Source organism: Dromaius novaehollandiae, chromosome 23 (genome assembly GCF_036370855.1).
Source record: "Dromaius novaehollandiae isolate bDroNov1 chromosome 23, bDroNov1.hap1, whole genome shotgun sequence".
In the NCBI taxonomy this organism is placed as follows: domain Eukaryota; kingdom Metazoa; phylum Chordata; class Aves; order Casuariiformes; family Dromaiidae; genus Dromaius; species Dromaius novaehollandiae.
In genome coordinates, this window is record NC_088120.1 from 11,043,444 (window position 1) to 11,064,513 (window position 21,070).

General features: G+C 45.9%; 1 long non-coding RNA gene across 2 annotated transcripts; it reads right to left on the reverse strand.

Annotated features, from left to right (window-relative positions):
• Positions 1-1,041: 1,041 nt before the first annotated feature.
• LOC135330704 (uncharacterized) lies at positions 1,042-18,859 on the reverse strand. 2 transcript variants are annotated; one of them, XR_010392711.1, is made up of 3 exons: positions 9,417-18,859; positions 6,717-6,858; positions 1,042-2,953 (listed from the first exon to the last, which is right to left on the reverse strand). It is a non-coding gene; the product is annotated as an uncharacterized LOC135330704 (long non-coding RNA). The 2 variants fall into 2 exon arrangements; XR_010392710.1 differs by having other exon boundaries at positions 6,717-18,859.
• Between the last annotated feature and the right edge of the window lie 2,211 nt (positions 18,860-21,070).

The window sequence follows — 21,070 nt, forward strand, 5'->3', positions numbered from 1 at the left end:
TGCCACGGTCCTGCCGTGGGGACGGAGCGGCGCCCGCTGCACGCGGATCCTGCGGCCCCTCGCCGCCCTCCCCAGAGACGCGAGGCGAGGCAGCAGATTTCTTTGGGTTGTTTCATGTGGAGGCTGGAAATGCTTGGCTGATGCAGCGACAAGGGTGGGATGGCAATTTGAATAGAAAAGAACAAGCTCCCTGCCAGCCGCCTCCCCGCTCTCTGGTGCGTCGTGCAGCTTGGGTCGTCTCGCAGGCGCGCGCCGCTGTGCAATCCCCGTCTCTGCTGCTGCCTCCTGCTCTGCCTCCTCGCAGCTCCTTAACAGAGGAGCGCAAAGCTGTATTTGTGCAGTGCCTCGGGGTGCAAACTCCTGCCTGTTTAGGTTAAAGGATTCATTTTATATGCCGTATGGTGGAAGAGCAATCTGCAAGGAGGTTGTGATATGGGCACAGAAGGGCGGTGATGGGGTGAGGGCAGCAATTAAAGGTTCGGTGAAGTAAATGACTTTTCAAAAAAGACTTTGAGAAACAGAAATAGTGACTCCATAAAGCCTCAAATCTGCTGCCAAATAATGCCGCCTTGTTCAAAAACACAGGAACTAACTGTTCCCTATTGGCCACAGACAAGAGGAATGAGCGTTTAGACCATTTATGGGCCATAGCGGGTCAGTGAAGATATGAAATCTGTGGATTCATTGAATTCTCTCATTACCACAGCCCTACACTTGCAATTATGGATTCATGAAACTCAGCATCCCATCTACCACTCAGCCTTGCCTGTAAAAACGTTGCATATGTTGCTGGGAGAAGAGCCAGTCCCATTCCTGTGCCGCACCAGGCTCTCGTGCACCCAGGTGTGACAAAAGTGACACGACAAATGAACCAAAATCTCACATTGGGAAGTTGGAATCGTATGCATCTTTAACGCGTGCCTCCCCTCAGGGAGCTGCGACAGAAGCCATTTGCGTGTAGGGGAAGCCTATGGTATTTTTATGTTCTGACAAGTTTTCATTCCTTTGGCACGGAAAGAGAAACAACGTCCTCCCCTCAAATTAGGCAATTATCATTGTTTATTTCAAGCTTTAAACTACTGGCTCATAAAAGAAAAGCAACCAAGAGCCGCAAAAGCACATCTGAGCAGATCGCAGAAGAACACGGCGCAGAGCCCCTGTATGTCCTCACGATGCTGCGAGGAATTTGACTTCTTAGAAAACATCAAGGTATTGGCAGCTTTGACTGTTACCCCAATGTAGGAAAGCATCTTTTCCCCTAAAAAGGAGGTAACAACTTCTCTCCCTTGCAATGACCATCTTTGTCACATGAAAAATAAGATTTGGCCATTAGAGTTGGTATTTGAGGGGTATTTTCACAATGCCCTGGTAGTTACTCATGCTATTTTTGTGCAATTTTCCCCATCTGATAACATCTACACAGTAGACAATTCAAATTCTGCTCTAATTTATGTGTCTACAGCCACACTGACTTCAGCACTTAGGTCAAGGAACAGAACTTGGCTGGCCCTAGGCCTTTAATAATCAGTGCCATAATGAAGCCTTTGCCTTTTAAACCGGAAAAATTAGGCTGGAGAAATCCAAGCAAGCCGCCTACTGCTCCTCCTTGGAAATTCACAGAGGCATCTTTGGTCTGACCTTCATTTCTGACAGAACACGTGAAAATACTAGTGATAAAATACAGTGGATACTTTGCTGGAGAAAAAAATCATAAATCCTTATAAGATGCACACTTCAAACACTATTTTAGAAGAGTATGTCAGATACATTGGCCAACCATTAAATTTCACAGGTTCAGTTTAAAAACTTCAGGAGATTGCTGGCATTGCCTGAAAGGGAGAGGAAAATTAAAAGCAGGTGTAAGGGGCTACAACTGAGATGTAGAAATCTGGAAGATAATCCTTATTGCTATTCAAGATATAACTGAATAGCCATAATAAAGAACTCCATTCACCTGCCTGTAGAATGACTGATTATAATCTTTAATGCCAGCGAGATTAAAAACATTTCTTTAGAGTGAGCAGATCGGATATCTTACGAAGACTGCGGGTTTGTTCAGACCGCATCTGGCCTCCTTCAGTCCTCTCGACACCCACCAGCTGAGGTCCTGTTGTACCAACAGCCTGCGACGCTGCGCGGCGGATCCCACCTTTGCAAGGCAGGAGCTCCCACCCCGTGCAGAGGCACGGCACTGCCAAGCCGCAGGTGTGTGCACTGGGAAGGACGACTTTGGCTTACCACCGCGTGCTCCGTCCGCCGGTGCCTTCGTGCCTGCTCCGCCAGACCCCCCGCAGCCGGTCCGCCAGCCTTCCCTGGCACCTGCTCCTTCCTCCTCGCGGCACTGGCCCCTTGACGCCGGACTTCTGGAAGGCAGGATTGGCCCTGGCACAGGCACCCTCCTAATCCTCACTTAGAAAATATGTGTTTCTTTGGCTACGCTGAAGCAGGCCTGGCCTCAGCACGTGCAGCACCGCCCTGCCCCTTGGACGGCGTCTGGAGCGGAGGCAAGCACATCTCCCGCCTTGCGAATGCCGCATCGGTGCCCGTGCTGCGGTCTGCAGCCACCTCCTCGCTGTGCACCCGGGAGCCCGCAGCGGCAACGGCGTGTGGGAAACGGAAAGCGTTTGCTTTTCTAGGGGCTGTTCTGAGCAGGCAGAGGAGGAGACGATCGTTGCCACGGGACACAGAAGGAATGAGGAGACCAAATCAGTTGCAGTGTTTTTGGAAATTTCTAGAAGTGAAGTCAGACGTTTGGGCAAGGAGATGGAAACTAGGGCCAATGGAGTCATTTTGGCTCCTGGGACACTATTTCATTCAGACACTGTCATCAGAAGTGGCTCCTGCCCAGCCCCATCGTTCAGGTTACACTTTACGTTGACCGGGCTCGGAGCGGAGCACCGGGACTCTGGTCTTGAAACAGGCCCAGGCGTCCTGGAGCATCAGAGCTCAAGTTCTGGAAATAAACATCTCCACTGAAGTGTGGTGTGCGGAAGCGAGGCATTTGGAGCTCAAACGTGTCTATGTAGACATAGTCAAAAAGCGAAGGAGCACCGTCTGCACTGGCTGCAGAGCTGGGAGCCTCTTACTGTACTTCAGATTATATAAATAACTCACTGAATAAAACCACATGTGACCACATTCTGTTCTTCATCCCTCAGTGCTCTGCCGACAGCACACAGACTTTTGCAACACTTGTTTACTAGGGAGACTGTATATAAAGTGAGAATAATTTGCTAGGTCTTATGTTTCCACTTTAATTCTTAGTGTATAAAAAAAACCTGTGAATTTGCTAATGGGCTTTGAAAATGTATTTTTAAAGCTTGGGCAGCATCACTCGGTGAGTTGTTACAAAGGATTACAGGAGGAACAAGGTTTGCGAGAAAAATTATTCCCTTGAGAAAATCTGTAACAGCTGAAACGTCTGTTTCTTTCCAAGAAAATAAACACATTTGTGCATTCAAAATCAAGCTTCATTTCAGGTATGAAGCAAGCTTGTTTGTTCTTTAGCATTTATGTGCTTCCCATAGGCTTTGGTGTTTAGTTTAGCATGTCTGAAGGCCAAGCACACACTCACGAACACTCTCTGCAGAGGAAGATTCCTATTGCATCTTTAAAGCACACTTTTGGACAGAGATAAATGGCTATGAGCTTTGGGAATGTTAGAGCCAGATGGCAAATTGAGATTTCTTTGTACATTTCTGTATTTCACTCCAGAGTTGATCTTGCATAAAAAAATTTTTTTACCATTTGCTATGAATTGCAGACCTGGGGAAACTTTCTGCAGCAGAAGGATTTGCAGTCGTTCTATTTTGAGGGCGCACAAACCTTCTGCTCACTTTTTCCTGACTATTTAAGTCTGTGCTTTGAATTTTTTTCTTGTTCAGGGGTAATTCAGAGCCTTTGATTTGCTGGGTGTTTTTTGTTAAACAATGTCCATGTCTAACTGAGCAGCCTGTGCTGCGCACAGAGAATAGGCAAATTCAGTGTGAGTGTTGCACTTTCTCAGGTAGTTCATTACTATTCATACTCATGGGCTAAGGCTTTTGCAAGTCAGTGAACGTGTTCTGAAGTTCTCTGCAAACACTTGCTAATTCTTCCTCCAACAGCCAGGAATATGGGGTGGGAAGGCAATAACTGATGATCAAAATTATATTTTTACAAGTTAATTTTATGAGGTTTGCTGGGGAAACGCTATTTTCACTCTCTACCACACGTAGATAGTTTGGATTATTACTAAGGGATTCCCACCAGCTGTTTCCATTTCCTGTCACTTCTGCATTTTTGCTATTAGATATCATTCATAAGAAGCTGCATCCTTCTCCCAGCATCACCATCCATGAGATGGTAACACAGTATTGGAGCTAAGCCCTGAGTCAGACCTTCAGCTGTGACAGGCTAGCGTGCCTCCTGGGGTCGGGGGCTGCACCAGGTCCTCTCTTTTAGTAGCCACTTTCATGTGTCTGGTGACTGGGGGGGGGGGACGTGCTTGCTTTTCTGCATTGTTGCAATTAGAAACAGGCATGACTTAGCTTATCTGCTCACCGCAGTATTGCAAGCTCATGGGACAGAAGGAGTTAACTGATCCTTTGGGATGAGAAGGATAATTGGCACTAAGTGTGTCTAAGATGAATGAGTTCTTTAAGTACTGCCAACTTCTGAATGGAGGCAATGAAGACCAACAACCCGCTCTGACTTTTAATAACCAGCGACCAATGGCAGCAGAACATATGGAAGCAGTGTGGCTCAGCTTGAAATAAAACCTGGAGGTGACAGGGCAGAGGGATAAGGACTCCGCTGGCAGCGTGAAGGTGGAAAAGATGAAATTTTGCATGCTGGGGAAACAAGCAAAGCTGCCAGCCTGGACGTGCGTGTAAGCCTTGCTTCTCTGTTCCAACCTAAGGACCCTAAAACGCTTATTCTGGTCGACTAACAGATGCTGGCTGGTTTTGAAAAGGCCATCCTGTGTTGCTGCAAAACAGCTGCTGGCTGTGTGGCTCCCATGAGGGACGCCTCTCCGGCAGGGATTCGGCCCCCTTTGAGCCCAGCTGGAGGAGCCAGGGTGAGGGACAGTGGATGGAGCCAGACAGCCAGGCGCAGCATTTGACTCATTTGGGACTACGGAAAGCTGGCACCCCTAGGAGACCCTGAGCCTCAGTGTGGAGACACCCCAGAGCCACCCCGGGCAACAGCTGGGCATCACCAAGGGCTGCTCTTGCAAGTCCCCTGGCAGCTGCAGGAGGAGGACACCTCCCCTACAAATACAGTTTATAAAATACCTCCCGTGAGGCAACGTGATTTCCAGGCTGGGAACTATGTGCTGCTAACACAGCTGTGCCTTGTCCACCTCCTTCTACCCAGACAGGACTTGGGTCCGGAGGGAGACAGTGGTGGCCCTTTCCACCACACGTCCTCAGCATCTCTAGCTGCCCTTACTCCACAGGGGCCTGTGGCACATAGGAATGAAGGAGACTTGCTGCTGCATCTGCCCTGACTCAGGGCAGCTTTTAGAGACCCAAGCAGCAGCAGACACATTTAAACCATTTGAAATAATCTTGCAAATAGTTCCTCTGAGCATGGGCAGTGGTGTTCCTATGGAGGAGCAACAGCTAAGTATAAACATCTGGTTTTGTGAATTCCTATATTGTAATAAAATAAGTCTTCCCACAGATTTCACGTCATCTTTGTCTGGTCATCACTGAACTGTGAAGGGAGAAACTTTTTTGTGGTTTTCAAAGGAACAAAGAGACAATATGCATCTGGTGAGGTGTCTTGGCAACCTCCTGCACTGAGCCTGCATCCCTCACTGGCAGCATGGCCTGGTGTCGTGGGATGGTAACTGGCTGACCTGCAGCACCACAAATGGCTGCACAGAAACAGGGACGTGGTGAGGTGACTTCCCTGCAGAGATCTAGAGTGGCAGCCATCCAGCAGAAAGTGGCACTCACTAAGGAAATGCCTGCAATCTGGATCCCACCTTTTTGGCCCTTGCTCAAATGGAAGGGCAGCAAAGAATATACAACTGGTTAAAAACTCACAGCCTTAATCAAGTCCAGAAAGGGCCATTCCCTTGTGCTCATCCAGCCTCCTGCATATTGCAGCCTCCAGCCCCTCCTTGCACAGGACCATGTGCCTTGCAGCCCCAGGAGCAAGGCCAGGAATTCAGGGCAAGCCTCATCCCAGGGGACTATGTGGGGCTCTGCTGGAGACGCACCTCGTCTGCAGGTATTCCAGCCTTAGCAGCATTAGATTTCTCATCTGGACTGCCTCTGAGAATGGAGAGCTTTCCCATTGGTCCTAGCCAGGAGCATCTGCTGGTTTTAGCCAAGGGAAGGATGGGCTGATTCAGGGCATTTTTTGGTAAAACAAGGCTATTTGCCGTGGACTTTGTTACTGTGTGGAGCTGTTAATATGGCAAAGGGTCTAATTTATGGGCTTTTCATGGGAAAGGGAGAGGCATAGGAAGCCACTAGAATGGCCTAGGCAAACTGCAGTGAGCCAATGTGAAACTGCAAACTTGCTGTGTGCGCAGGGTCCGTCCTATGGAAACGAAGGGCACAAAAAGCTTAATCTGTTCCTAGGAGGTCTCTAAAAGAGAAGTAAAACTGCAAAATGGGACTTCAGCTTTCATGTACCCCAGACCCAGGCTTGCTAGCTGTCTCAGAAGCATCCTCCATACTGTCATGGGACTGCACATGCCACAGAAACAGGGCACTTACCAGGCCCAGGGACTGACGCCATCCTAATCCCAACAACGAAGTTTACAGGATTCTTGTACACAGGCTGAATTAAGCACAAAGCAGTAGGCAGAGGCTTAGACAAATTCCCTGAGACTCTACACCTCTTCAGAACTTCTCTACCCTGAAAAGAAGAAAATGCACATTTGTATTTTATAATACTGCACCACCATTTAAACAAAGTCATGTGTAAACTCACACATTGGAGGAACGCTGCTGGGTCTCCCCAAAGCTGCCACATAGCAGCTGCCCACAGGCTTTGGCCTGGTGCTTGGTTTTTTTGAAGAGGTTTCTCTGCAAAATATGAATCTGATAGAACAGGTGGTTTAGCAGAGGGAGTGGTCACAGAAACCTGCTGGGAAAGCAACAGTAAAAAAACTCAAACAAGCTGGATTCCATCATGTTTTATATTAAGAACACGACTGTCTCTATTCCATGGCTGCAGACCTGTAGCTATGCATTCCCGGCCTCGGGCAGCAGCACGTGCATCCTCTGCACACCGATTGCTGCAGTGTGACTGTTCGGATGGCATTCGACTGATTATTGCCTCCAAACGACATAACCTGAGTGCACTTCCTGACCGAGCTGGCTCGCAGGTCTTCCAGCCTGCCCAGCATCCTTTGAAGACAGGTGACTCTCCAGCATCTACAAAAATATAAATACAGTCTACAGTCCTCTTCTCTACAGCTGGACGATTCTCAGTAATGCAGCCTGTAACACATCACGCCCACTATGTTTATTCAGAGGCAGGCATGTTTAAGAGACCCTGGGCTTATCTTAAGTCTACCACTTATGTAGAGAAGAAAGGCCCACAAGTCTGTTGAAAGTCAGAAGGGACATTTGCCTGCTGCCATCCCTTGTGGATGATTAATGCCCGGTGGGGGAATGTAACTGGAAACGTGATGAACTCATGTGCAAATGCGTGTGGACGAAGCGGATTCAGATGAAACTTGAGCATTTCACGTAGGGGAATGTGACCCGCGCTGCCAAGCTGAGCCCTCCCCAGACTCTGTGCCCCAACTGCCTGGGAAATGTTCGCATGCATCGCTGCTGATGAGAACAGAGAGGCTGCGCTCGTAAATCTTTAGAAGCTGTTTTTCAGTGGGAATAGACTCCATTTAGTCCACAGGCTTACCAGTCTGTTTGGGAAAAGGGATTTCATTCCTTTGCTTCTTTTTGTCAGGATGGATTTACTGATCCCAAACATGTTCCTCACACTTTATTTAGGGCTTAATATGCATCATTTACATTGCTGAGCTGTCACCAGCCTGTCTGAGCTATCTAGACAGACAGGCAATGCATTTCCCTTGCCCCATTGCTCTCCCTGCCAGATGTGGATAAAGCAGCTAGGAAATCCCTTGGTAGATAAAATTAGCCTTTTTGCGAGCTGTTGCTTATTCCCTGCTGTGCAGGGCACAGGCACGCTCGGCACAGCTGGACAATTTCCACCCTCCCTGCTCCGCAGCAGGTTCTCCCGCAGCCGATGGTGGCAGCCCTCAGCCAGGGCTGCTCTGGGAAACCTGGGACAGAACCTGCTCCCTGAATGCCCCCTTCTCCACTTCGTGGGAAACTGCACTGCAAAACGTATCCTGCAGGAGGGCAGCGACGGCAGAGCAAGGAGGCAGCACCCGGAGCGGTCCCAGGGCCATCGCCCTGTTCCAGCAGCAGCGGCCAAGCAGCTCAGGGACACTTTCTCTTCTGCACCAGCAGGAAGAACTTTAAGCTCCGGCTTTCACAGAAATTCACCTTTGGAGCTGAAATCAAGTCTGGAAAGTTACAGCATGACAAACATCAGGGAAGCACACAGGCAAGCTGAGCTGGGCTGTTCCCCAGCTACATTCCCAGGAACAAGTCACCTGTAACATCCAGTTACTGCAGGCAATTCTGCAGGAGAGAATTCAATATTCTCATTAATTGATGCCAAGTGATGGCTGTTGAACCCAGGGAAAGCTTGCCTCTTTCTGTGTCTTTACAGAAGATCTCCAGATGCCGATAAGTGTTCACTAGATAATTCACATCTGCATGCAATTTAAGTATTCTTTCCTGAATTACTGGAGTTACAGAAATTCCAAGTAATTAGAGAGGGTGCTTACAAAAATAAGATTGGCATCTCACATATAATGAAAAAGAGTGGGGGTGGGGGGACATGATGAGTACATCCAGTGGCATTCCTGACTTCACTGGTACATTCCCCTCTGCCTTTGCTCCCTGATGAAGGACCTGCTCTCCTGTCCTCTCCAGCACTGGCTAACAGAGCCATGGAAGCAACTCCATGACTGTACTTCCAGACAGGTGTTTGGCACCTGCTTTTCTCTCTGAAAAAATTGTAATTTTTCTACGCTCATCATAATTGGATGTCTAATTTTAGACAGCTGACTTTAAAATGAGGGTCCTTGTATTTTAGCTGTTTGTAGTCTGTCTGTGGAGTACGAAGGCAGAGTTCTTAGCTGAGAGTGAACTTGGAGATAGTAATACATAAATTCCCTGAAACTACATGTGAATCCCAACAAAGTCTAACCAGATCTCTGCTCTGGGCAGAGAAATGGAAGTCAGGTCGGGAGGGACACTCTGATGTCTCCTTAAAGGCAGGGCTGGTAGGCATTTTGCGCAAGAGTAAATACATACATTCCGACCCCAAGCCATGCTTATTCAGCAGAGCTCATTTCCCTAGCACATATTTACCTATGCAGCACTCGGCGTGATGAGTAGTGACAGAGATCCCAGAACCTCTCCTGCTCCAGAGCTGCTTTCCACCCTTAAGGAATCTGCATTTTCTTCCAGGTCTTCAAGAACTGAACTGCTGACCTTCTGAAAGCAAAAGGAACAAGCAGTGTTAGCGTGATAGATCTCTCATGATAGCACAGAAGGGAAAACATAGGTAGGATTTACATTCTGTCCCTTACAAATGGTTTGGCTGATATATTAAAAGCTGAATGGAGTATAAAAAGGGAATTTATTCAAATTAAATGGTTGCAAATGTCATACTACATTGAGCCAGAAAGTTTTGCTACACGCAACCAACTGAAATTATGCTTCTAGAAAGCATGCAATTTTACCTGCTACTTCCCATGAATGACATTACCGTCCTAGATTTTTGATTTTAAACATAAAAAACAAAAAGCACGGTCTTGTTGATGTGCCAGGGTCTATCCAGAAAGACTTCAGAAAGGCAACATATACTTTTTAAATTAATTAAATGAACACTATTTCTTTCTAGGTGAATAGCAAAATTACCTACAGATGTGACTTTTACAGCAGTTGTTAACATTTAACATTTGCCCTGCAGCTCAAAATCACTAACTCAGGAAATGAAAGGAAAAATCATGCAGTTTTAGAAGAAGCTAGTGACTAGTGGGTGCTGACATTGGTGTGCCTCAAAGAGAAAAGGCTAAAATGTGAAAGATTTGCCCTCAGAAATGTGGACTCTTTTTAAGGCTTTTTGAATTAAGTCCTCAAAATCAGAGACCCCCAAATCTCTGGGGGCTTTGGCAAAGGCAGTGCATCAAGCAGTGCTTTCAGGTGCAACCTTGCAGCAGCACAGCACAAGGAAGGACAGCACTGACTGGTCGCAGAGAAGCTGGCAGTGCCAGTCCTGCCACATCCCTACTGCAGAGAGCCCCTCCTAAGCCCTGGCTGGTAGATAGTCAGCTCATTTTTGTTTCATTTGATGACAGGAGGGAATAAAGTCAAACTGCTTCACAACACGTTAAAACTTTGAACTATTTCTTCATTTTTTTTTAATTTGCTCACAGGGCAGGAACAAAGTGGGAATGCTTAACAAATCATAAAAAAGCAAAGATCAAAGAAGCAAAATCTGAGGATATAGTTGTTCATGGATCCTAAACAGGCTGAGGTACCAGTGCTGGAAGGAAGAGGGAAGTTTTATGTAGAGGTGTGCACGTGAGTGCAGTTAGGCTTATCAGACAGGTTCCTGTCTGGTGTTTCTCCCTGGTGTCCCTCCTCTGGGCACCCGGGACCCAGGCACAGATCAGTTCTGGCCATCTGAATGGCCAAGACAGGAATCAGTGCAGCCTTTGGTGTCCTCTCATCCTGTTCTCCCTTAGATAACGTCATCTCCAAAACTGGCAGGCGTCCTGCAGTAGCCAGCTGTTCTTTCCAGTGATTCCCAGTGCAGAGAGTGGAGCTCAGCACCTCAGTCCTGATCAGTCCTTGGAGCCTCTGCTACGGCTATGGCCCCTATCCAAAATGAACCTATTTTAAGCATATGACTGGTCTGACTCAAGATAACTGGATTATCTTTCTGCCTGCAGTTAAATATATATTAAAGTTAAGCATTTTTGGCCTGGGTCATGGCACTCAGCACCTTGCGAGTTTGCATTCTTTGTGGGTGGCAGGCAGGCTGGGGCTCTCTGTGGATATTTGGGCACCTGGCAGCTATCATCACAAAGCTCCTTTACATGCTGGAACCTGTTTAAATCAATGGCTTGTAAATGCAAAGCTCCATCTCTAGTTACTATTCCTCGGAATCAGCCAGTCCCCTGCTCTACATGAGATATGTTTCAAATGATAGCATTTGTCTTTAATAAATAAACTCAATAAGCTGCCTCCTACGGGAAACCTGGGGTTTATAAGTCAAACCTCATGTTTCCATTTCATTATAGTGCATTCACTCTAAGATGAATACCAACTCATCCTCTGTTTAATATCAGAGGTGTGCAGTGGTTTTGTATTACTATTTATGAAATTCATATAGTTGGGCTTAATCTGTTTCAGACCCCACAGCTGTATCTATATCAGTATCAGCTTGACCTGAAATAGGGATGTTCTTCTTTTGCCGGAATCAATGGCATCACTAATGTTCAGAAGAGATAAGGAACAATGCTCCTTGCATTGCCGCAGAAAGCTGCACTGTAAAGTCTGACTGTAGATTTTAAATTCATTATCCAAACGTTTGCCTCAGAATACCTTCTGGGATATTTGTTCTTAAGGCCAAATCTGTCTGTTCTTGTCCATACTCTAAAAAGGAATCTGAGATGCATAAACAGTTTTCATACAACTTATACAACTAACTGTGCATGCCACACTCATGCATGCTCTGTAAAATTAACAACTACCACACTGCAAGCAGCAATACTCAGGATGTCCATGTTTGCCTATACATCACTCATGTACCTCTAAGCCTTAAACATACAGTTCTGCACACACGCAGCTTATGTCTTGACATAGTTTAATAGAAAAATGCTTCATAGGTAAATAAGACAATTTCTCAACTATTCAGCAGACATTTCTAGCATCACTTTAAAATATTGCTCGTCAGACACAAAACTCATTGAGGGGATAATAAAGTGGCACTGGAGATTAGTGAATTTTTGCATCCTTTTTTGGCTTAAAGAAATGTAAAACATGCATCTAACTATCCCTAGAATCCAAGCTTCGTGTTTCACTGCCATCATTCATCCTGAGATGAGCCATGAGATAATCTCTGTCCCGTGAGAACTACCTTGCTGGTATCTCCTGTGGCTTGAACAGGGAAGCTGAGTTCTACTTACTCTCCTTGCTATTTTTTACAGAAATACTTTTTCTGACTCAGTCTCACTGTGGACTGAAGATCCCTCAAATAGCCTCAAAAATTTTAGAAAGTAGATTAAGGGAGGCACTACCGATTCATGTCACTGCTGGAGGAAGAAGAGAAGGTGTTACATGAAGTTGTATAAAGTCATAAACAAATGAGAAGAAATACATATTTTAGCCGAATTGCTTTGCTCCCCCTTTTTCCAGGACTATATAAAGAAATATCACCAAAGCAGAGTAAATGAATGAAATCACGTGTTAGTTACACTTTCCAGCCTTGAAAATGCCTGGTTTGTGTTTAGGCCAGCTTTAATAAGACCTCAGATTCAGTAACGTGTTAGACTGAGTAGACAGATCTGTATCTGACTTGGGTCACTTTGTTGTACTGAATTAGCTACCTTCCGCCCCAGTGTGAGTGCAGACCGAATGGCTCACAGCTCTCTGCTTCTTGAGTTCTGGCAGCTAACCCGCTGCCTTGTACAGGCTTCTGGGATCTCCTGGAAATGAGACTCCCAGAAAAGACAATTCTACCAAACAATAGCTTCTGAGTATTGGGCAGATCTGATGTTGTCTGGGAACACAGACACGTGAAGACGGCTGCTTATCATTTCCTCAGCAGGGGAAAGTTGTTTGCAGGGACTGCTTTAACGTGTTTACTTACAGGGCTGGCTCGTTTCACAAATCCATGATCAGAACCTATAGTGTAGATGTTCGCAGCAAATGCCCTTTGGGGATGGGGGAGAAAAAAAGACTGACCCATTTGAGTTGCATCTGTTGGAGTTTATAGCTGTTCTCCTTATAATTGCCAACAGACAATGTGAATTGCAATTAGCTAATTGCTTGCTAACTTTCCATTCTAATAATAGTCTTGTTCCAGAGTTATACAAGCTTGGAGGCTGCTGCTGTTCCCTTGCAACTGGCAATAATAAATAATACCGTATTTTCTCAGCATTGCCCTTTCTTCCAAGTTTCATCCCCATGCAAATTGCTCCAGCATGTACTAATCCCTGACGGGATGGCAGAGGCATCAACAACATTATCCGTAGTTCATTGCACTGGGAGTGTTCAGCACTTGCATGATGATGTGGCACCAGGAAGCTCAGCTCTGTGCTCCCTTTGTCCCTTCTATGGGGCAAACGCTACAGGTCTGGGAGATGCCTCTCCACCCTGCCAGCGGGGCTCGGCAGCAGGACTAAGCGCTTCACATCCCTGGAAATCCAGCCCTCGTCAATATGTGTTTGGTTTGAGTAGTTTTCTGCCTTTCCCTTTACAGGATCAGATGTGGCCCTGGCCCTTGTAGTGACATGTTTTATTACCAGTAGCTTCAATAATGTCAGCACAGACCTAAACTGGAGCTTCAGAGAACGCACGCTCCCCAGCAACAGAACAAGCTGTACAATGTACTGTCATTGCTCCATGCTGCAGCGATAAGGAGGGGCTTGGATCCCAGCAGGATTGCTGGCTGGGACAGAAGTCAGGTTGGGTGCAGAGCCCAAGTGTTCCCAAGGCACGGATCCTCCAGCCTGCTCCAGGGCGGGGGGACACAGGGAGCTTCCTTCCAAGAGGGTGAACTTTCTTGCACCCCTCTCCATGCTTTCTAATCTTCAGTTTGTTACTGTTGTGCAGATGCAGCTAACTGAGAAGCAAGGCAACAGTCTGATTCAGTGAAATCAAGGCAAGCCGATGAAATGAGCAACAGCATTCCCTGGCGCTTGAGAAACTACTGAACACAAACCTTCCAGCAAGCTGACGTCTCCAAAGCATTACAGACTAATCTTATTAAACTCGACCAAAAAGCCTTTTAGAGTTGGGGGAGTCGTGTCCAGCAAAAGCTGGTCTGGATTATTCCCCTAGCGCGTCCGAGTTTTTTCCAAATCATTGACTCCTTATTGCTCCAAGCAACATTGCCTCCTATTCCGCACCTTTGGGGCAGGGAGATCCAGGATCTCCCAGCTGCAGCACGTTACGCACTGTGCTGGAAGTGAGAACTGTCTGACCAAACCTTAGCGCTGGCGAGGGGACCCAGGCCACCTAATGGCATGCCTACAACGGACATGACTAATACAAATGGCAGCACTGGATCATTTTCAGGTTCCTTGTTTACAGAACTATTTTGTCTCTGTCATAGATGCCCCCCCAGCCTCTCTGCTCCAGACACATCAGCCACAAGCTCCTCTGGGCTTCTGAATTACTTCAGATTCTTTTTCCCTTGTGCACAAATGTCTGGACTTTTCCATTCCTTACTTCTCTCCCCCCTGTTTCTGACATCTGGCTCACGGATATATTTATTAAGCTTAAAAGCACTCCTTGGGCAAACAACAAGAACGTATTGCCCACTCTACAGCGTCATCTGCCTCTTTTCCACTTGCACAACCTTCTCTAACCCTCTTTCCCAGGGTTTTGGTAAAGAAGTATCAAAAGCATACCATGAAAGGGAGCTATTCTAGTCAGAGCCATACCAGGTGAATTATCCTTTGCTTTGCATAATGACACAGAGATTTCTTAAAAGAGGAAAGCCCTGCTTAAAGAACTGACCTGGACAACTCAGGACACCTCTTTCAGTATTTTCTCCCCTTTCTCAATCTTGACACTGGCCAAGTATTTCTAGACTTTTTTCAGATTCTTACTGCTCTGTGCACCACCATACAGTCAGATACACAGCCAGGTATGTCCTCCACACACCGTGTCACACATTTGTTAGAAACAGACACAAATGAAGTATGGCTAGGAACAAAAACAATGAATTCAGGCTAAGCCTAGCTGATCCCTTTCCATATATGAAATCCACACTAATGGCACCACTGACTTGTACTTTAACATGAGGGGAATTATATGTGTGTTGCAATTTCTTTAATTTATGTCCTGTCTCCATTGAGAAATGCCCAGGAAAGTGTCTCTTGTTTCAAGGTCTCTTGAGTTTCAAGGTCTCTTGAGTGTGAAACACATCATAGAAAAGCCAACTACAACCCCTTGCACAGAATTAGGCCTGGTCTTTGAACGATGAAGATCTACTACTGCAACAGACAGGAGGGAAAGTCAGACCAACTGGTCTAATGATCATTTTTAGCTTTAGACTGTGTAAATCAGTGAATCCCTTACAATACTGGATAGGTCAGCCCCTGATTTTCTGTTCTTCTTTCACCATCAGCATTGTTTAAATTTCTTAGTTATTTCAGAAATGAATGACGGTATTTGATTTCTCAGACATCCAAAGCAATAAAAATTGTAGGATTTATTCCAGAATCAGGATTCCTGTTCTACCAAAATGAAATCACTCTTTCATTTCCAGAATAGGGTGCAGTGTTCTCTGCCAGTGAAAATAAGAAATAAAACTGATCATTGCTTTCCTTTCTTCCACAGCCTCAGGTGCATAAAGCAGAATCAGTTTCTTTTCAGTAAAACTAAGTAGCAGTGCACAACAAACTGGAGGAATTCAGCCAACAGAACAGCTTTGCTTACTTCTGCTTTGGCTTCTTTTTCAAATGCTTTTTTCCTTAGCACTGGTTGATGGATTTCAGACTGAGGGAAGAGAAAGAAATGAAATGGATAATGCTGTGACAAATTTCATGTGGTGCCAAGGAATGGAAGTGACGCACAGCAGCTGGCGGGGAAGTGCCTTGTGCAGCAGGCAGCCCACCTTGCTGTGCACAGTCCCTCCGTGCCTCGTTAGCACCGCTGCTGTGGAGCCGCCAGCGCTGTCCTCGCCACAGCCTGCGTAAAGCAAACCCACAGCTGCTTTCGGTCAGCGCGTTCCAGCACCGGCTGCCGTTTCGCTGTGCACATCGGAAGCTGGAGACGACGCAGTGCTTGTCACCTGTCGTTTCACACCCTGCCACGAAGGTTATACTGGCCAGCTGTCCTGGTGTGATGTCAAGAGGACAGGTGGCAGGGTCCAGGGCATCTTCAGAAATCTCAGCTTTCAAGGCCAAGAAAGAGGAATTGCACAGGAAAATCACTAGGCCCTAGCTGCTGTGCAACCGTTTGTTCTTGGAGCTGACGTCACTTTCCAGAGAACAGGATTATTCTTGAAGCATAGTGACACAGCAGGTCACACGCTAGAGTCAGGAGAGAATGAGGTTGTTATCAGACCACCCCGAGGTCTCAAAGGTAGCATCCTTTACACCGTGCCAGGTATGTCACATGAATTACTCCCAGCGGTTATTGCCAGGGCAGTCTTTAAAACGGGGCCATAATGTTTGACCAGCTTGAATTCATCTCCTAATCTCGGAGAAAAGAGGAAAGGTCCTATTATGCTTAGCGCAAAGTTGAAGCTGGTCTCTGGCTGACAAGTGGCCATGGACTACATACAAATATGCTCTAAAGCTGACTGCACCAAATGTTTCTTCTCCACCTAACACAGTTGTTTGAGATTTGGTTAGGAACAAAACTGCATCTTGTAGTTTTTAATAAAGCTCTTGGCGAACAGTTCAAACACTGGGGGGGGGGGCAGGAGAAGGAGCAGTATTTATGGGAGCGGGAGGAGATCATTTGCTTTCTTATGATTGGGAAAGATTAATAGTCTGCAAAGGCTCTTGGATTCATTCCTCACATAGCGCAATGGTTAGGAGACTTATCGACTTGATTTTCTCCATTATCCCTTCCCCAGGTGGCCTAGAGACTGTCTGGACTGCATAAAAAAGGAACAGGGAGCCATCCTGTATCAGCTCACACTCAGGAGGAAGGCTGTGGCACTGCATGGGGGAGGAAGAATACGACATCTTACAAAGATTTCTTTGCTGTGAATTTAAAGGTATCTATTCAATGTTTGTGTAAATCCTGCTTGTGTGAAAAGGCAATGGAGAGATGTGGGGCTGACAGGAGGCGCAGAACTCCAAAGCAGATTCATCCTAAAAGCATTTACCCATTTCAGAACCCTAGATTGCTGATGACACAAAATTGTTTCATTATAAGGATGTGAATTTACAGAAACTCCCTCTTTCTTACCACCAGCATTTTCAAATAAATACATAACATGCCAAGGTGAATCCCGAAGCAAAAGCAAATGGAAGGAAAAACACAGGAATTTTGCGAGCCCCACTGAACAGCTGAAAGCTTTCCAATATCCAAAAAAAAAAAACAATGCAAACCTTGCTACACACACATTACAATGGAAAAGAGATGAAAAATCATTGGATGCACATGTGGAACGGCAGGGCATGACTTCCAGACAAGCTAGAGGCTGGGCTGAAGAGACAGTCTCCAGGATTATAAACCAACTCAGTCTTTACTTCCAGCCTTACAGATCTCATCATCCATATGGACCTTGAGGTGAAAGACAGCCCTTTTCCCTGAAAGATCCATGCCAAATGCAGCCTTTATGTACAAATCACAACGTCGTATCCAGCTTGACATATGCGGCAACAAACACAGGAGGCACAGGCCATCCAGAGCTTGTGAACAAAAGCCACTGATCTTACCCACCTGTCTGAAGCAAAAGTCACCTCACCAAAACCAAAGTTATTCTGGAAAGGAGATGAGCGGTTAGGCAGGGAAACTTGCTTTCCCTTACTGGCTCACTGTTGTCTGTCTAACATCCGAAAGATGAACCGACCTAATTTCTCCTTGCTTCTGTATCCAGGAAATTACAACCCAACGCCCCTGTCACTTGGCTGGGTGCAACTGCAATACTGAGAGCTTTCAAAACTTCACTGAAAGCTACTGAGCACAGTAAGCTATGAAAGAGAAAAGTTATATGCTATTTATGTCTATTGTGCTCAAGCTCATCTCCAATTTGGGTGCTGAAGGCTGTAGTAGAGCTAAAACATTGTGTTTTGAGGTGGCAATGGCTTTTCAGAAGACCATGATCAGCCTTATTATTCAAAACAACATTAGGAAATGCAGTTTTTGCTCTGACTGAGAATGAATGAGGAACTTGAGCAGAACAGCTAATCATAAAAGTTCCTGGACATCTGGAAAGGATTAGTCAGGAAGGTGCTTGGGACAAGGAGTTCAGGCAAGTTCAAGAGACACCTACTGTAGATTTGTTTCCACAGAAGGAAGGAGGAGGAGTGAAAGGGTTGAGGGGAAAAGCAGGAAGAGAGGATTGAAATAAAACCTACACAGGACTGGCAGATAAGGCAAGTGAGATAAGAACAGGCTGCATTTTGCTGAGGTGGTGAGCTGCAGAATAATCAGCCAGAGAGGATCTGCTGGAATAGAAAGGGCTGGATGTAGCAATATGGGATAAACCACGGTGTCAAAAAGCTGGCCAAATAACCTTCTGTGCCCTTCTTTGCAAGGCCAGACAATGGACCCTGTGCTGAGCACTTCTGCATTGCAGAAGAGCAAATCCTTGCTTCTCACCCAGATGTGTTCCCATTCAACTTACATCTACAGGATTAGCAGATTTTGCTCCCCTTGGAGCTCACCAACAACTCAGCGGGGCAAATGCTGTGATAAAGTCAAGAGTGCTAGAAAAACATTAAAGCACAGGCAGCCGAAAGCTAGGAATGAGAGCTACACATTCAATTAATGTAGATGGGAGAATGTTTGTTTTATTTCTGAGTGGATAAGCATTCAAGCAGCCTCTGGGGCCCTGCAAAATCACAAAGGAGTTCTGCTTCAGGCCAAGATGAAAGTCTCAAAGAATAAGCATGAAAACCACAGGGGCTTGTGAAACCCATGCTTGGTTTATTAAATGACTCATGCAGCTTTTTATCATGTATTTCTGCCTCCAACTAAACTTTAAACTTAAATTCAGGTGCCAATTTCTTTAGCCTTTTACTAAGTAAGGACCCTTGTAGTAAATTCAGCTCTGAAATCTGTTTGAAACCTATGAGCTTATGCTGGAGCAAAGCTTTTGAGTTTCTTTCAAAGTCTGGAGTTCTGAATCTGGCATTACAAGTCCATATATTTTGGTTCCAGCATGTCACTGGGCAAAGATCTTGGGAACCTGGTACATACAAAGACATTCAGATAATAAATGTTACTACTGGCTAGAGAGTCTGGAAGTTATAATACATGAGATTTTCTTCACTATCAATAATGGTGGCAAGCTGGCCAGACTCATGAGAAGACAGCCAGACAACACAACCATACCCAATTGTAGAATGGAAAATAGGGTGATGTAAATGTGTCAAAAATAAAATCACCCATTGCAGCTCCTTATTTCCAAAGCAGAACTGTGCAGAGACATCACTCCATTAGAAGCTGACTTTCACCCCACATGAGAAAACAAACTAGCCAGATAGAAGTCAGATGCTTTCTATAAATGTTTGTGAGTATTTAAACTTAGTAACTGATTTTAGTTTGTGCTTTTCCTATAAGTGAAGAATAACTATTTTCAAATTAAGTTAGCAGGAGGTAAAGCTGAAAATCAAAGCATGGACTTTGTGTTTCCTGAAAATTTTACTTTAACAAGGTAGCTCCAGCTGCTAACTTTGTTTTATTGCATTCCAAAAAGACAGCTCTCCATGCAGGAATACTTTAAAAGCTTTGCTCCAAAAATAAAGGCACATAGAATTATTTTTTATGGTTAGGTAAATTCTATCAGTTAGCCTCAGAGCTAGTGCTGCCCTTGATTCTGCTGTTCCCCCCTCACCTCACTCAGGTGTCATACAGGCTGGAATCAACAACCTCTAGTCCTCACACACAGTTTTCTCCAAGCAGCTAGAGAGGATCCCATTGCTTGACAGATATGAATGCTTAGTTTTTCACTCATCTCCCTCCTCTGTCCCAATACTAAGACAGACACTGAAATCCTTTACTGATAATAGCAGACAGGCATGGCTTGCTAGTAGTGGACCATGTCATAGCTCAATTTTGGAATGCTTAGACAAACAAATAAAGAGTGAGATAAATGGCTCCTCTGAAAGAGTGAAGAAATATGCCTGTGAGTTCTCTGCATGCCCTGAAAGAGGACTTGTCAGCATGATAACGTACCTCTGCTCTATGCGAGTGCAAGCACAGATCATAGATACTACAGGCATGGACGAGACGCAAGTGCTGCATGGGCCCAGCAATGGTTCTGTGCTCCTGAGGCTGCTTCGGAGTGAGCCAGTGGCCTTCAGGATGACAGAGACAGCTCTGTATGAGAGAAGGCCAGCACCCATCCCAGCCTGCCCTGGCTTCTTAGAGACATAAGCTAGGTCAGCACCACAAAATACCTGCACTGTCTAACTGCAGGTATCCAATTTACCAGTGCAGACTTCTAAATATTCAAACCGGTATCTTCACTACATCATCTGCTTTATCTTAAACTGAAGCAATAGGAAGAGGACTTCATTTCTCGCCTCCCTTGGAAGGAGACAACCAAGTGAAAAGCTCCAGAATATTTGTACTCTGATTTACAGCACACCGTTACATCGCACACTTGCACTGAGCTCTGTAGGGGATGCACAAAACAGGAGCCACTTGTCTAGCCATGAGAGTCCATCTCACAGCAGGCTGGAGGACAGGATCAGCACCAGCATGCACTCCAGTGTACTAAGCGATGTGCAAGACACAGGCACAAATGGGAACTACTTACAGCAGTGGAGGAGTACCATCAACCAGCTGAAAACCTCCACCAGCCTCTGCGCCCTACAACTGCCTAGAACACCTGCCCTCTATACGTACTGAGCAGAATCTGCCTCACTTCCCCGCTGTTATTAAAGCCTTTCCCCTGACAAACGCTGATTCCACCCGCTGTGACACCCTGAAGCCATACCAAAGCCAAGAGGACGACATTATTTTACTTTGTAATTAAAACTGCATATGAAGTACCATTCCACAAAGACCTGTCTGCTGATGGGGAGCATTAGCAACACCAGCCCTGCACAGCCAGCAGCGCTCAAGGGCTCCCCTGAACACGGCTCTCCACAGGT